The 15,755-nt window shown below is 40.1% G+C and overlaps 1 protein-coding gene and 1 pseudogene across 2 annotated transcripts in view; one reads left to right on the top strand and one right to left on the bottom strand.

Annotated features, from left to right (window-relative positions):
* LOC110287984 (uncharacterized) overlaps window positions 1-15,755 on the top strand; it is a 517,828-nt gene that overhangs the window by 296,077 nt on the left and 205,996 nt on the right. The window lies entirely within an intron of this gene.
* LOC147004083 (uncharacterized) overlaps window positions 1-15,755 on the bottom strand; it is a 149,380-nt pseudogene that overhangs the window by 53,757 nt on the left and 79,868 nt on the right. Inside the window, exon 5 of the transcript XR_015047283.1 lies at window positions 933-1,025. The product of XR_015047283.1 is annotated as an uncharacterized LOC147004083 (transcript). The remainder of the gene's footprint in view (window positions 1-932; window positions 1,026-15,755) is intronic.

Raw genomic sequence — 15,755 nt, forward strand, 5'->3', positions numbered from 1 at the left:
ATTGTCCCCCTTTTTTTGTGTCTACACAGCTTCCTTCCTCTGTGGTGGCTAGCAGGTAGCCATAGGCTCCTGGTCCAATTGCTCATGCAATGGCTGACACCACAGATCGCCTGCAAAGGCGTCTGCTCTGTGATTGATGGGGTTGCTCTGATTCTCGGTCTCAGAGAGCACCTCTGAATAATAAGTTGGCAACATCATTCTCTTTCTGCTTCCTTATTTCTGACTCATTGGCTCCTTGTCAGTCATCCATCTCTTTTGAGTTGAAAGGAGAACAGAGAAACATGAGGAAGAGGAAGAGGAGGTGGAGGAGGAGGAGAAGGCTGTAATCCAGGAGCAGGGACCCTGAGTACCACCTTCTCATTTTCCAGAGAGGGAGTTAGAGTAGCTGTCACCAGCATTTCCAGTCTGGGGACACTAAGGTGGAGAGCATCTCTACAAGCAGGTCAGATTTGCAAATGGAACCAGAACTCTTGCTCTGGAACCATAGTGACTGTAGGAGGTCACCGAGGTGTGGGAGGTGAAGGTGTGCGTGGTAGAAACATGGGATATACAGGAGTGGAAGTTGTGGGAGGTTTTGATGTTGGAGGTGTAGGTATGGGAGCTGTGGGAAGTAGAGGTGTGTTCTTTCTGGGTAGCTGAAATTGCATCTTAAAGGGCAGCTACCTACTCTGTCATGTAATACTGTCTTGTCTGGATAAAGAAACTTTGATTACAATGGGCAACAGCAATTTCCCAGCATCAAAATTCATTAAATATTGACATCAAGTGACGACTGACAGCACTGCCAACCATGGGAAATCCATATCATCACATCTAATATTATTCTTTTCCAGAATCAATAAGGAAATAGAATCTGGAAAAATCAAATTCATATCCTCTTTCTACTAACAGGTGATCCCCACTCTACCCCTTGTTCAATACCTCTAACATACCTGGATCCTTTGTGAGAGTCTCCTTGACCTTAACCATCCAGTGCTCTTAGTGTTGATTTACAGTTATGCACATTTGGCTGAGCATATGAATACCTGAAAATGGGAAAATATTATTCAGAATGAACCTGCAACGTTTCTTGGAACACAAATGAGAGATATCAATACCTGATAAAAGGATAAACATGAGGGAAAGAGGAGAAATTATGAAAATGTCTCTTTTTCTCTGAGTATTTCAGTTTACCCTAGAGATGTGCAAGTCAGTCACACAGTTAACACACATGCAGAGTCCTTTTCCAAGTAACAAAGAAGAAAAGCAGGGAAGAATGGAAGAAAATTATTCTGATCCACACAATCCAGACAGTTGGACTTCACCAACAAGAGGTCTGTGAAAAAAAGCCCTGAGTGCAGGGTCTAAGCATTCCCACACCTGCAAGTCCACAGTGCAGAACTCATCAGACCATGAGTGTGCGTGGGCTTTTCATGAATCAAGGAGTCATTTTTCTTATGTAAGTGAGCAATCATAATTACTCAAAAGGTGCTGTCTAATTTTGTTTTACACCGTAGTAAGTTTTCTACTTATTAAAATACCTGAAATCATTCTCTCACAGCATGCTGGTCTGAACCTTGGAAGGATTCAAAGAAATTCAGGAGGAATGGCTGACTGGGGTGCCTGTTAACATATCAATGACGTCAGAGTTGGGTAGGTGTTTTCTTGGCTCCTGGTTATCTCTTGGCCTGCCCCTCTATCCTCCATCTCACCCTCAATTCCCCTCCCCCACCTGATGGCCTTGTTCAGTTTGGAACCAGCCAGATATCTCTGAATGCTTTCTCCCTTAGACTGAAATGCCAAAAATTAACCCAACCACCAGCACAAGAACCAGGTATCTTCTTGCATTACTGCAGGTTGCATGTCTTAGGAAAATAATAAAGCCTCATAGGAAACTACAGTGGCCTATAAAATGCCTGTAGCATGTGACCAAATCCATCTCTTGGTCAGAATGTATTATTTTATAAAACTTGCCCACATGGTACAAATTAGTTTTTCTCTGCGGACACTCAGGGTTGACAGAACCTACTATGTATCTTCTCCTCAGCTGTACCTTGCTGCAATCCTGTCTTCATGTTTTATTCAAACCTAAGGTGTAACATTAATAACTAAGCCTATGAAGACACATTTCTCAATTCTGTATTTACATCAAAGACTACATATACCTCAGTGTTAAACTAACGGAGATTATAACTTTCCTATGTTAATATTAATATTTACAGCCACATGACAGTTAAAAAGTGAAACATAAAAACAAAAACTAGGCCTTTAGGCCCAGGCTTAAGAATAAGGCCTTTGTGACTCAATGCCCCAAGGTATGCTAATCATTAAACAGATAGTGACATTCCTCCACCCACCTGCTTCCTGGGTGTTCATACAAAGAAAGTCACAGTGACCCACCCTGACCACTCCTGGAACCCACTATGCAAACGCGCTATTGTTATTGATGCTCATAGACAGCAGTCTTGACTTTCCCCTTAACTGGTACTTTTGGTATTTTCCAACAACGCCCTCCCCACCCCCTTGACTTGTGGTTTCTTCCTTTAAATACCCCCTTACCCAGCTACTCTGCACACCACAGTCCTCTAGCCCTGCATGGTGTATGAATGTGGGCCCGAGAGCTCTCTTGAAATAAAAGTCCTCTTGCAATTTGCATCAATACCGTTTCTCACGAGTGATTTGGGGTGTTGCCTCTCCTGAGTCAGAACGTGGGAGAGTCCTCACGTTTTGGGTCTTTCAACGGTACTTTATAGCGAATATTTTCTAATTCAATCAAATCTGCACTGTTCCCCATATGACCAATATCTACAATGGTCTCTCAGGATGCCTACTCAATTCCCTGGAGAAAGGGGAATGAAATGGCAAATGGAGGAACAGGGGAGTTAAGAAATCATGAATGAATTTGAATTCGAGGAGCTTTATTAAGGCTTTTGCAAAGACAACCATCCCGGTAGACAAACTCCAGAGACGGCCAAGGATCTACGGGGTTATTTAAAAAAAAAAGAAAAAGAAAAAAAAAGAGAAAAAAAGATTCTGACAACCATAAAATTAATTTAAACATCACCATGAAACCAAGTCACAGAATCTCAAACTTCCTGATAACGGTAAGATACCACAACAAAATTTTGAGAGTGGAGTCTGAAAATGCACCCCTGCTCCACACGCCTGCCCTACTCCTGCTCATTTCCCAGTACAGCAGCTCCTCTGACCTGGAAGGTGACAGGACCAGCAGATGAATGTCCTAGGAGGCCAGTACAGCAACTGCAGCTTAAGGAAGTTTTCAGGTTCCGCAAACACTGAATTGTGAGAATGTCGACAGAAAATGCACCCCTGCTCCACACGCCTGCCCATTAACCAGTACAACAGCTCCTCTGACCTGGAAGGTGACAGGACCAGCTGCTCAATGTTCTAGGAGGCCAACGTAACCACTGCTGCATAAGAAAGTTTTCAGGTTCCGCAAATACTAGGCACTAGTTTCCTCCATGACTTCCTGACCACGAGGCAGCCTAGATCCAAGGAGAATGATGAAACCGCGGAATTTCCCTTCACTTCTGCCTAGCCCCGCCTTCTGGACCCGCCCAATATTCAGCAGCTTCCTGCAGTTCTTCTAAGCCCGCCTACTTCGGCACCTTTTAATTAGTTAGCTTCCCAATTCTTCACAGCAATGTGAAGGTTTGGATTTTTGCTTGCTTGCTTGCCTCCTTGCTTGCTTGCTTGCTTGCTTGCTTGCTTGTTCCTCTGCTTTTAATTTGTCTTTTTCTGAAACTCATCTAATCATGCAGGAATCACACATTTCCCATCAGAAACCACTCCTCCAACTCTGTTGCAAGCTGCCTTCCACAAAACTTCCCAGGACCTACTCTGCACAGCTTCCCCACTAGGTTGCTGCCAGACTAGACCAGAACTGGATGTAGTAAGACACTGCACCTGGGTTATTAACCCTTCAGATACAATGGATCCTGTCTAACTTCTCATATTGTGAGTCCAGTCCTCTGGGCTAAAAATGCACACAATTAAGCAATCCCTCTGAATTCTGATGCTCAGAACAGATACCGAAAACAAACAGAAACTTAGATAAAATGTCCTTGGCTCAAACCGCAAACCATATAGGTATCCTATAAGGAGCACAATTTATGTGATATCCAAGACAAAGAATTGAAAACCCACAGTCATGATCAAGGACATTAAAGTTTGTAAACCATGTAAATCCACTCAGACAGGAACAAAATAAATCATGGGCAAGAAAATAATACCAGATGCCTAAGGAAATAAGGACAATATAAAATATTAAAATTGAGTTCAATAGGTGCTTAGAAATGCAAAAAAAAAAAAAAAAAATCCTGAAGAGAAAAATGCAGTAAGGCAAATAAAAATGATACATAGAGAACCTGTGGGAGACAGATTATCAGACATAAAGAAAAAGTAGAGGAGGTGGATGCCTCAATCAAAGAAAATGATGAATTAAAATGATGTTAGGTCAAGACACAATATTATTTACTGCTTGAAGGGTGAGGCAATAAAGAGAAACTCCTTTGGAAAACTGTCTTGATCTTTGTCAAAAAAAAAAAAAGGAAGGAAAGGAAGTAAGAAGGAGAGAAAGAAAGAAAGAAAGAAAGAAAGAAAGAAAGAAAGAAAGAAAGAAAGAAAGAAAGAAAGAAAGAAAGGAAGAAAGGAAGAAAGGATGAAAGAAAGGATGAAAGAAAGGATGAAAGAAAGAAAACTAGAATAAAATTACAATACATACTGCACTGTTTGTTCATAAATGGTTTCCTGATTGTTCACTGTAACACTCTATGTACACCCATGCATGTCAGCATAAGCTGGGGAAAGGAGACCCAAGAGCTACCCAAGTCTCATTAGACTATTGCTAGGAAGTCAACTCTTTTCATGATTGTAATGAGTTCCAGGATTCTCATGTGACCTCATAGGTTCAAAACCTGTTGTGATGATTATGAGAGGTTAAAATGGAATCTAGCTCAGCATGGAGGTGAGAGCTCAGAAGCACAAGCCCAGACCTGGGGGTCTCTCTTTAAAGAACAGGGTTCAGTGCCTATTGGACATCTTTCAGATGGCAGGGCTACTTGTTTCCCATTGTAGTAAGTTTTAGTTTTCCCCATATTGTACTTATGCAAAAACAAACAAACAAACAAAAAAAAAAACCAAAAACTACGTCACAAGTTAATTGAATCTTCATATGTGAATAGATTAAACATACTGGTGATTAATAATGCATCTGTGTTGAGATAAGGAAAGAAATACAAGCCTTTCCCTCAGAGCATTTAACTAAGTGTGAGTACAAAGTTGAATTCTCTACTTCATGTTCCCTGTGCCTTCCATCCTCTGTGTGTCTGTTCAGTTAGTTTAAATCTGTAACTTCCTGAAGGCTGCTTTTATAGCTCTCCCTTTCTGTCTGCCTTTTGTTTCCATGTTTGTGTTTATCTGTGTAATCTGTTGTCTATTTGTATCTCTCTGACTAGCCTTAAGAGAGAGCTTTGGAGTGTTTCTAAATCATCAAGGGAAACATCACATGGGGAAAGAATGGGATAGTGAAAGGATTAGGTAACTAGCTTCAAGGGGCCAAGTGATCAAGACAACAATATTTATAAACATGACTTTTTATCAACCAATACCCATAACTGTATATGGATTTTTGAACTATGCTTTAAGCCTCTGCATTTCATGCTTTCATCAAATGACACTCATGCAGTTTCTGGGCAGGACTTGAAAAAGTACATAAATTACCATTGTATCTATGCATCAAGTTAGGTTTTAAAAGTTGATATCATGAGAAGTCCCAGGAAAATAATGTAAGTTTTTATACTGTTCTTTGAAAAGTGTGCTAAACCCTCAATTGAGTAAACAGGATCACAGCGCTAAATCTTAAATTTTTCAAGACACATTAATTCTGGTTGTGAGGTCCAGGAAAATTCCCCATCTATTAGAAGGTAAGATTTTTTTTTATATAATACATTGTCACACTTATGGTTTTGCCAATGCATAGGAAAGCACCATGGATCAAGACTCCATGGAGTTATGCTGGATGTAGTCTTAGTAATATATCCCCCACCCCAAAATTTTTTTTAATGTACCAGCTTATAAGTGTATGAAGGTTTTTCTTTTTCTTTTTTTTTTTTTTTTTTTTCTTTTTGGTTTTTCAAGACAGGGTTTCGCTGTGTAGCCCTGGCTGTCCTGGAACTCACTCTGTAGACCAGGCTGACCTCGAACTCAGAAATCCGCCTGCCTCTGCCTCCCGAGTGCTGGGATTAAAGGCATGCGCCACCACGCCCAGCTTGAAGGTTTTTCAAATGAAATCTCTGAATTCTGAAAGAGATGGAGTTCCAGTTTATCTTGTCTTTTCCACTGTGTTACATCAAGAAAGTTGCTAGCCAAAGTGGTTTCATAAAAATACCCAAAGAATGCTGGCCACTGACAACAAAAGGGGTTGCTTTTCACAAACTGACAATAAGTCTTCATTGCTAAAGACAGGGCTGACACAAAACACTGTATATGAAAAGGTCAAACTGATGCCTGCAAGAACATTGACTCTTATGTTCCAGTGTCCTCCTTATGGAAGGTGCTTTGAAAGGTACATAAAATGAAATATATACACAGAACCAACCAAAAAGATGTTGATCTATAATTTTTTTCTTCCCCCAAAATATGCTAAGGGCAGTGATGTCATGAATTTACTGGGAATAACCAATCATTGTCTAATTTGACTTAAATACCAAAAGCACTCTGGTTAAATGTTATATATCTATATACACAAGTGTGTGTGGACATGAGTATATTGGGAGTGTTTGTGGACACACCAGTGTTATAAATAATGAGAAGGAGGTTTCTATATAGTGTAAAGCATAAAACTTTCATTGGAGCAGTCTCCCAGCTATCATTTAGATTTAAGACAATTCAAGCCTATGACCTCATACATAGATACCTCTTAACCTCTCTCCTGCTCCGTTCTCATCTATCTGTTCTCTTCTCTGTCTCCCACTAAATCTCCTACATCTACATTCTCCTCTCTACATCTCTTTTAATATCCAGAAATTCAGCCCTCCAATTCTTGTCCCAGGAATTGGTTGTCAGGTTTTTTTCTTACAAGCAATGAGGTGTGAGACATCAGGAGAACTTCTCTAGATAGCCTTTAGGCATAGAGAGCTGCTTGTCATTCAAGTATCTCAGCAGGGGTGAGAGGAGTATTTACAAATGTAAAGCTCATGATGGTCCATAGAAATGTCAATATCAATATCCTGCTACCAGACGGGCATGGTTGGCTCATGCCTTTAATCCCAGCATTCGGGAGGCGGATTTCTGAGTTCGAGGCCAGCCTGGTCTACAGAGTGAGTTCCAGGACAGCCAGGGCTATACAGAGAAACCCTGTCTCGAAAAACCAAAAAAAAAAAAAAAAAAAAAAAAAAAAATCCTGCTAGCACTCAGTTCTCTGCCAATAAAAATTTGAAAATACAGACATACCCACTGAAAAGGTTAGGAAATTCACCTCAATACATGTGGAGAATCCAAGCAGGCCAGAAGAGGAAATTGGGGCCCACAGGTTGGATTGTCACTTTGATGTAGACTAGTCTGACCTCAAATGAAGAGGAATACACCTGCCACAGTGTTCTGATTGCTGGGATTATGCCAGCAGCACTTGCAAGTTTTATGTCTATAGAGTCAAGCAATGTAATCACACTTTGTATATCTCCACAACATAATTTATATTCTAGAAAACATCTTTTGACTGTCTTTCCATTTACACCAACACAACATTAACATCCAAAGAACTAGATACATCCATAAAATTTTTTTTTTTCCTGTAGAGAACAAAAGGAAATTGTGGTCAAAAATAAACTCTAGGGTAACCAGGAATGTAAAATCACAGAGTTTGCTCTTCAGTGCAAGAGAAGTACACTTGTTTTTTTGTTTGTTTGTTTGTTTGTTTGTTTACCAGAAGTGAAGGGATGGATGCAGTAAGCAGCTTGGTGACCTGTGGTAGTTGAAGTGCAGGACCACACCTGAAAGTCCCAGACTATTAAATTGTCCCAGACAACAATCCTAGGTCATTGTTTCTCCATCAGTACAAACCATCCTTGGGGGACATGGGACATGTGCCTTACAGCTTGGTGTCCTCTACACTGTATGCTGGATCCTCCTCTAGGCCCTTATTTTTAGAATCCAACTTTAAGAAAGAAACACCTGTACTTTGCAAAAGATTTTTGAGGTAGTCACACCTTCATCTTCATTGTGCACAGAGGACTAAGACAATTATTACCAAGAAATTTCTTTCCAAAATTATACTTAAGTAATCCTAAAATAAACAACCCTGGGATCAGAATCTTTTTTTTTTTTTTTTTTTTTGGTTTTTCGAGACAGGGTTTCTCTGTGTAGCCCTGGCTGTCCTGGAACTCACTTTGTAGACCAGGCTGGCCTCGAACTCAGAAATCCGCCTGCCTCTGCCTCCCGAGTGCTGGGATTAAAGGCGTGCGCCACCACGCCCGGCAAGATTTATTTATTTATTATATGTAAGTACACTGTAGCTGTCTTCAGACACTCCAGAAGAGGGCGCCAGATCTCGTTACGGATGGTTGTGAGCCACCATGTGGTTGCTGGGATTTGAACTCTGGACCTTCGAAAGAGCAGTCGGGTGTGCTCTTACCCATTGAGCCATCTCACCAGCCCGGGATCAGAATCTTGAAGTTTCCCTCAGCCTCAACCACTGAGTCTACAGGGAAAATTTAGAGTTTACCTGCCAGTTTTAATAACTCAAAAATTCCTTAGTTTACTCAAACTCAGAACATTAAATCCCAGCAATCTCCAACCAGAGATATTTCTAATCCTGAAAATCCTACCCCGTCCCCTCCCCCGCCCCCCCGCCCCCCGCCCCCCCACAAAATACCCTAAGCAAAGCATGCTTCCCTTTCAGATTTCTTCTGCTTCTCACCCGAGCAGAGGCAGTCTCCCTCCAGTGTTTTTCCCATTAAATCTCTTCTGTGTGGTTAATTGTTCCATGGGGCATTGTGGTATATCATGACTTCTGACTGCCAGGAGACCTTTTACTTCAGAGCTGTTCACATATTCACTGGGATAGATTTTCCCTGAGTGCTGCAAGAATTTCATTGGCAATAACCCACAACACACCCACAACCAGTGCTGAAATACTTATAGAGTGGTATTGAACTAGATTTCTTTTTTTTTTTTTTTTTTTTTTTTTGGTTTTTCGAGACAGGGTTTCTCTGTGTAGCCCTGGCTGTCCTGGAACTCACTTTGTAGACCAGGCTGGCCTCGAACTCAGAAATCCGCCTGCCTCTGCCTCCCGAGTGCTGGGATTAAAGGCGTGTGCTACCACAACCAGCTTTGAACTAGATTTCTTTTGGTCTCAGTCCTAGTGTTTGCAGAAACCCCCATACTTTTATCACCTAACCAATAAACATCAATCATAGTCTTTCATTCTGACTAATAAACTCAGTGGTGAGCACAAAATTTCTTCCCTTTGAAATTTTAGCTTTTTGATGTTTTTCATTTATAATGACCCATACAGAATATACTTTATCAGCAGTCAGCAAAATGTTTCACAGAAAAATACAAAAAAGAAAAGACCAGAAATTAGAGACCAGAATTTTTGAGATACAAATTCTAATGCCTACACATGAAGTATTAATAATGATGTTCATAGTGTGAATAAATATCAGTAAAAGAACACTCTTGACATCCAGAACCACAGACAATTTGGCCAAAAGATTAGGAAAAAAATCCCAGTCTATGCACCTACAAACATGGTTTGGCTCACGATAAAAGTGACTGAGTTTGAATGGCCTGTGAATGTCAAGGAGCCGAGGAAACAGAAGATGAGGAAAATGCGCAGAATGTAGGTGAGAGGGTGTTTACTGGCTTTCCAAATGGAAGGTGCTGGGTGATTCACAAAAATCCCAAGAATCAGTTCTCTGAAGGCAGGGAAACATAGATACACACAGTCAAGCGCCATTCTCAAAGGGTCTCCATAGGCCAGAGATGTCACAGATATATGGACACAGTAGTAATCTATGCTCTGTGATGGTGTGCCAGTCACTAATACATATGTGATGGAGAAGAAAGTATCATCATTGCAGCTTCCACAATCACAGGTCATAGGTGACTTCAGACATAGGCGAGAATCGCTATACAACATCCACATCCTTTACAGCTGAGGATGGAACAGAGGTCACTGTGGTACAGCAGCAATTCTAATTCAAAGTGCCCATCCCATTCATTGATTAAAAACTAAGATATGTTATTAATGTTGCTAGAAAAAAGAATGCTTCTTTGAGCATTCTGGACAACTGAATAGGGTATGCCTCCCAGTCAATCACAGTTCTACTGACTCTGGAAGGCCAATAGCTCATTGCTCTCACAGTAGAACACCTGAAGAGGTATGACCTGTATGAAAAGTTTTGCCAAAACTGTCTGGTCAATATACCAAGCCAGCTCACGAGAAGCCGGGGTAGAAAGTGGATAATTTTGTGTCAGGACATCTGGACATACAGAAGTGTAATCTTGCAATGAACAAGAATTAGTTGTGAAATGGGGTGAGGCAGAGCATGGTTCAGATAGACAGGTTGGAAGCAGGAAGGGAAAGGATTAATTCTCTGGTGGTGGAACACAAGCTACTCATCTTCAGGGCACCCATAGAAAGGAATCCATATGATCCTGGCAGCCCAGGAAAAATAACCTATGTCAGCTTCCTGTGCAGAACATGAAAGCCAGGATCCTCCAGCACCATCACAAGACACTTGCTAAGACGGTGCATGACTGCTTTAGAAAGCTGAATTTAATGAAGAATGGATTCCTGTTTCATATCTATATGATTTCAGACAAGCACAGGCTGTATGCTAGACAGTCAGGACAGGAAGGGTCAATGGAAACAGGTGTTTGAGAACTGGTTTTGATACTGTTGCTAGTATTACAGGCTGTGATGTACAGCAGTTAACATCAGTAGTGGTAAGGTTGTTGTGACCTTTGTGTGGTTAGGGAGTTTAACAATTTCCTTTCCCCTTTCATAGGTACCATTGGATACCTGGAGGGAATGAAGAATCTGAGAAACAAGGAAAGCCCTGCAGTTTTTGTCCTAGCATTCCCACAGCAACTGAGGCCACTTACTCTGGATGTGGAACTCAGTTCTGACTTCTCTGTTTTTAGAAAGACAGCTACTAGTTAATAGCAGCTGTTCATTATTTTGATGAAAGATAGATAGATAGATAGATAGATAGATAGATAGATAGATAGATATTCACATTAAAAATGTTCAGGCAAGCCAGACTGTGGTGGTGCACACCTTTAATCCCAGCACTTGGGGGGAGGCAGAGGCAGGCAGATTTCTGAGTTCAAGGCCAGCTTGGTCTACAAAGTGAGTTCCAGGACAGCCAGGACTATACAGAGAAAACCTGTCTTGAAAGACAATACAAAACAAAACAAAACAAAGCAAAACAAAAATCTTCAGGCAAACAGATGTACCTAGAAAAAAATTATCTACTGACGTAAGCAAGACACAGGTGGAGAAATATGGAATATATTCACTTATGTGTGGATATTAGCCAATGCTAAAATAATAAACTGGCAAATCATAGGCCCATTGTATTCAGAGATATTACGTATAGAAGAGTTGACTTCAGAGCACACAGTGACACACAGATTCCCTGGTGGAAGTAAATAAAATAGATTTCATGGATGGACTGGAGGCAGATGGGGATGTGAATGGGTAAATGAGGTAGAAAGTGGGAGGGAAGTTAAGGTTGAAGGAGAAAATGCTGAGAGACAGTTGGAATTGAGAAGGGCATTTGAGTGATGATATGGAAATGTACAGTGGTATATACTTCCTAAATGCTATAAAGACAATCAAAATTCAGTGACCTACTAATGGGGGTGAAGAAGACCCAACTGACCTGGTATTTGCTTCAAATGAGCTTTCTAGTACATTACCTGAGGGTTTTGTTTGTTTGTTTGTTTTGGTTTTGGTTTTTCGAGGCAGAGTTTCTCTGTGTAATCCTGGCTGTCCTGGAACTTACTCTGTAGATCAGGCTGGCCTCGAACTCAGAGATCCGACTGCCTCTGCCTCCCAAGTGCTGAGATTAAAGACATGTGCCACCAGTGCACGGCACTACCTGAGTTTTATTGAATTGAGTTGTTGGCTAAGTGTGTCCCTTGGATCCCTAAGCAACCTAGGCACTTGCTAAGATAACTCTTTGTTCTGTTAAAATTGAGAGCAGCTAGCCGGGTATGGTGGCAAACGCCTTTAATCCCAGCACTTGGGAGGCAGAGGCTGGCGGGTTTCTGAGTTCGAGGCCAGCCTGGTCTACAAAGTGAGTTCCAGGACAGCCAGGGCTACACAGAAAAACCCTGTCTCGAAAAAACAAAAAAAAAAAAACAAAAAAAAAAAAATGAGAGCAGTTCTCCATTACCAAGCATATCATCCAGAGAACTCAATGGAAATGGAGAAGTTGAACCTTCCTCCCTATATAATATTGTCTTTGTTATGTGAAGTTACCAAACAGGCTAACAACGAGAAACGTGAAAAGCAACCTAGCCTCAAAACCTTTGGCTAAAATCTTGTCTACCTGCCAGATATGCTAGGGGAATGATGGCACAAACCATGCAAGAAAAGCTAACCAATGTCTCTTTTGACTTAAATCCTACTCTGCAAGCTGAAACTCATACCCAATTCTGTATGAGTAGCTAGGAACCACACAGTAGATAAAATAAAGACCCAGGGGAAAAACACACATTACCACTCAAGGAAAAATATCAATAATGTGATCGCTGATGATATTATGTTATACTCAAGACCAGTGTCTTAATCTGTCACCATCCAAGACGCTTCCTCCTGCGTCAGGCAGGAAGAGATGCAGACACCTACCCACAGATGTTAAGTAAAGACAAGAGTCATTAGAACACAGACCTTTAAATCAGACATCCCCAAAAATAGGTCAGGCAACTGCATGTGAGAAAGAGTGAAATAGCCACATGGCATAAGAGACCCAAGGAGAAAAGGCTATCTGAATCAAATGAACCAGGTTCATGTGAACTTACAGAGAATAAAGCAATAAGCATAGGGTCTGTATAGGTTTGAGCCTTGTCCTCTGGCATATAGTATAACTTTTACCTTAGTTTTTGGAGCAGATTTGTCAATGAGTGGGTCTCTGAGGTTTTCCTCCTGAGAGACAGAAAGGGCTTTGATGCAGAAAGGATGGAAAGTGGGGAGGATCTGAGAGGAGTGGAGGGAATGGAAACTCTCTAAGATATATGGGATGAGAAAAAAGAATCATTATTTTGGATGGGTTTTTAGTGATATTTTTTGGACTCAGTACTTAGGTAATTTATTGATTATGTTTGTATCAATGTCCATAAGGGAAATTTTTCTGAAAGTGTCCACAATGACATGAACATACTTCAGCCTCTCAAAATAGGGTCATGAGTATTATCAATGCATCAAACATGATTTTGCAGCAATACTGCATGAATCACAATGGTCACAAATATTAAATTTTACACATGAAGGGCATTCCTCAGCTGCTAATCGAGTCTGTTTGTTATTATCAATGTTGTTGTTGTTACTGAAAAAACATTTTATCAATACTGCATTTTAATTAAAGCTTACATGAAATTATTGTGGTTCCTTTAGGTTGATATTTTCTGGTAAAAGAGACTGTGTTAAACTGTATCTGCCTTTGCATCTCTCTCAGACAATTGTCCTAGAAGATTAGATTGTGACACAATATGGAAAAAATAAACTGGTCTCTAGAGTCTTCAAAAAGAAAACAATTCATACTGAAGACACACCCTATAAAAGTAATCAATGCGGTAAAACCTTTGCATGTCACTATGATCTAAATGTCAAAAAAGAATTTATACTGAAGAGAAATCCTACAAATGTAAACAATGTTGTTAGCACCAGGTGCATCTGTGGACATCTAGAAGTGTCTTTACATTCAGGTTTCTGACCCAGTGAAGAGGGTCCTCATCTGAATGCAACAGCATTGCTCCTGCATCTGTTGCCATGGCACCACTCCCCTTTCACATGCTTCCCATCCTCATGGACTGAATAAAAGAGTCTTCCCCTGTCCCAAAGCCCCTTCTCTTCTTCTCACCTCTCACCACCTCTCAGAGGCTGCTTCTGCTAATAAAACCTCCCACATGAGACCTGAGGCTTGGTGTGATTTGTCTGGGATTTTGCCTGCCTGTTCTAACAAATACGAAGAAGCCTCTGCACAAAAATAACATCTCAGCATATATAAAAATGCATATTGGAGAGAAACCCTATGAATCAGCAATGTGATAAACCCTTCAAATGTTGTTAGAAATCATGAGAAAAGCAATACTGCAGAGAAATCCTGTTAATGTATTCAGTTTGGTAATGTATTGCACTTCCTGGTACCTTTATTCAAGAGTACAAACTTTAATGTGTAATGAATCTGTTAGAGATTTTGCATATCCCTGAAGTATGGAGGATCTGAAAAAATTCACACTGTAGCAAAGAAATGTCTATAAAAGATTTGGTAATATCTTAAGATAACATAGTTACATCCAGTCACACAAAATTATTGATTCTGGAGAAAAAAATGTCTGATAAGTGTCAACAATCTATTCAAATATTATGATGTCACTCTAGATTTTGTTTGCACTTGCAAACTCATAGAAAAAAACACCCTAGGAATTTAAACAAGAAGGTAACACTTTTAGGTTTTACAATAGTCTTCAATTACATGAAATAACTCATCCATGTGTGAAGCTTTATGCATTTAGAGTATTTTCTGTTGCAGTGATAAGACTCAATGTCTAACGCAACATATAATAGTGTTTGCCTTCTTGCTGAAATTCCTAGGGCGTTTTTCCAAATGAGTTTGCAGGTGCAAACAAAATCAAGAGTGAGATCATAATATTTGAATAGATTGCTGTTTCTTATAAACTTTTTTTTCTCCAGAATCAATAATTTTGTGTGACTGGATTTAACTATGTTACCTTAAGATATTACCAAATCCTTGGCTTAGTGTTGAGAGGAATATATAGTCACCAAGAAGGTCACATCACAAGTGTCATATAGCAGCTAAAACAGGATCGTCAGAGATGATATGCAAACCTAAAAAATGAAGCAGAGAGTGGGACCTGGAAATGGTGTATGGATATAAAACCTCAAGCCCACTCCAAGTGATATATTGCATCCAGCAAGACAGTATTTCCTAAATCTTACCAAATGATACTACCAACAATGAAGGATTGACTTTTCTGACTTGAAGCCCACTTGCTTGGTTTCTGTTACATGAACAAATTCATGATGAAGAAAAATTCTATAGGTAGACCCCTTGATGTCTTAACAAGAAAGAATGTATTCACCACAAGTAAATGTAGGAAAGAGCTCACACAAGAGAAAAACACTATTCATGTGACCTTTTGATACAGACTTTAAAGATCACAGTTGTCTTTAATTTCCAGAAAAAATATCTTGCTCCTTGTTTTTGTCAACATGGCTTTGAAGGAAGAATATGGTTTACCATGTTCACTCAGTGTAGTGAAGGTGATCACCATTTGTTGTGGGAGTTTGTACTTTGAAATATTTGAAGTAGATATTAAAGTTTAATGTATAGAAGATAATCTATTCACAAATCTTTATTAGGCCATTATATGCATTCTATGAATTTTGGTTATCTTCTTTTGTATTTTCACTTGGAGATCTGTATTTTTTGCTGCAATGTATAGCATGGATGCTGATCATCTATGTAGTCCATTGTTTATTTAAATATCAGACTGTATAA

This window comes from Mus caroli, unplaced genomic scaffold (genome assembly GCF_978045245.1).
Source record: "Mus caroli unplaced genomic scaffold, Mus_caroli_1 scaffold_6, whole genome shotgun sequence".
In the NCBI taxonomy this organism is placed as follows: Eukaryota; Metazoa; Chordata; class Mammalia; order Rodentia; family Muridae; genus Mus; species Mus caroli.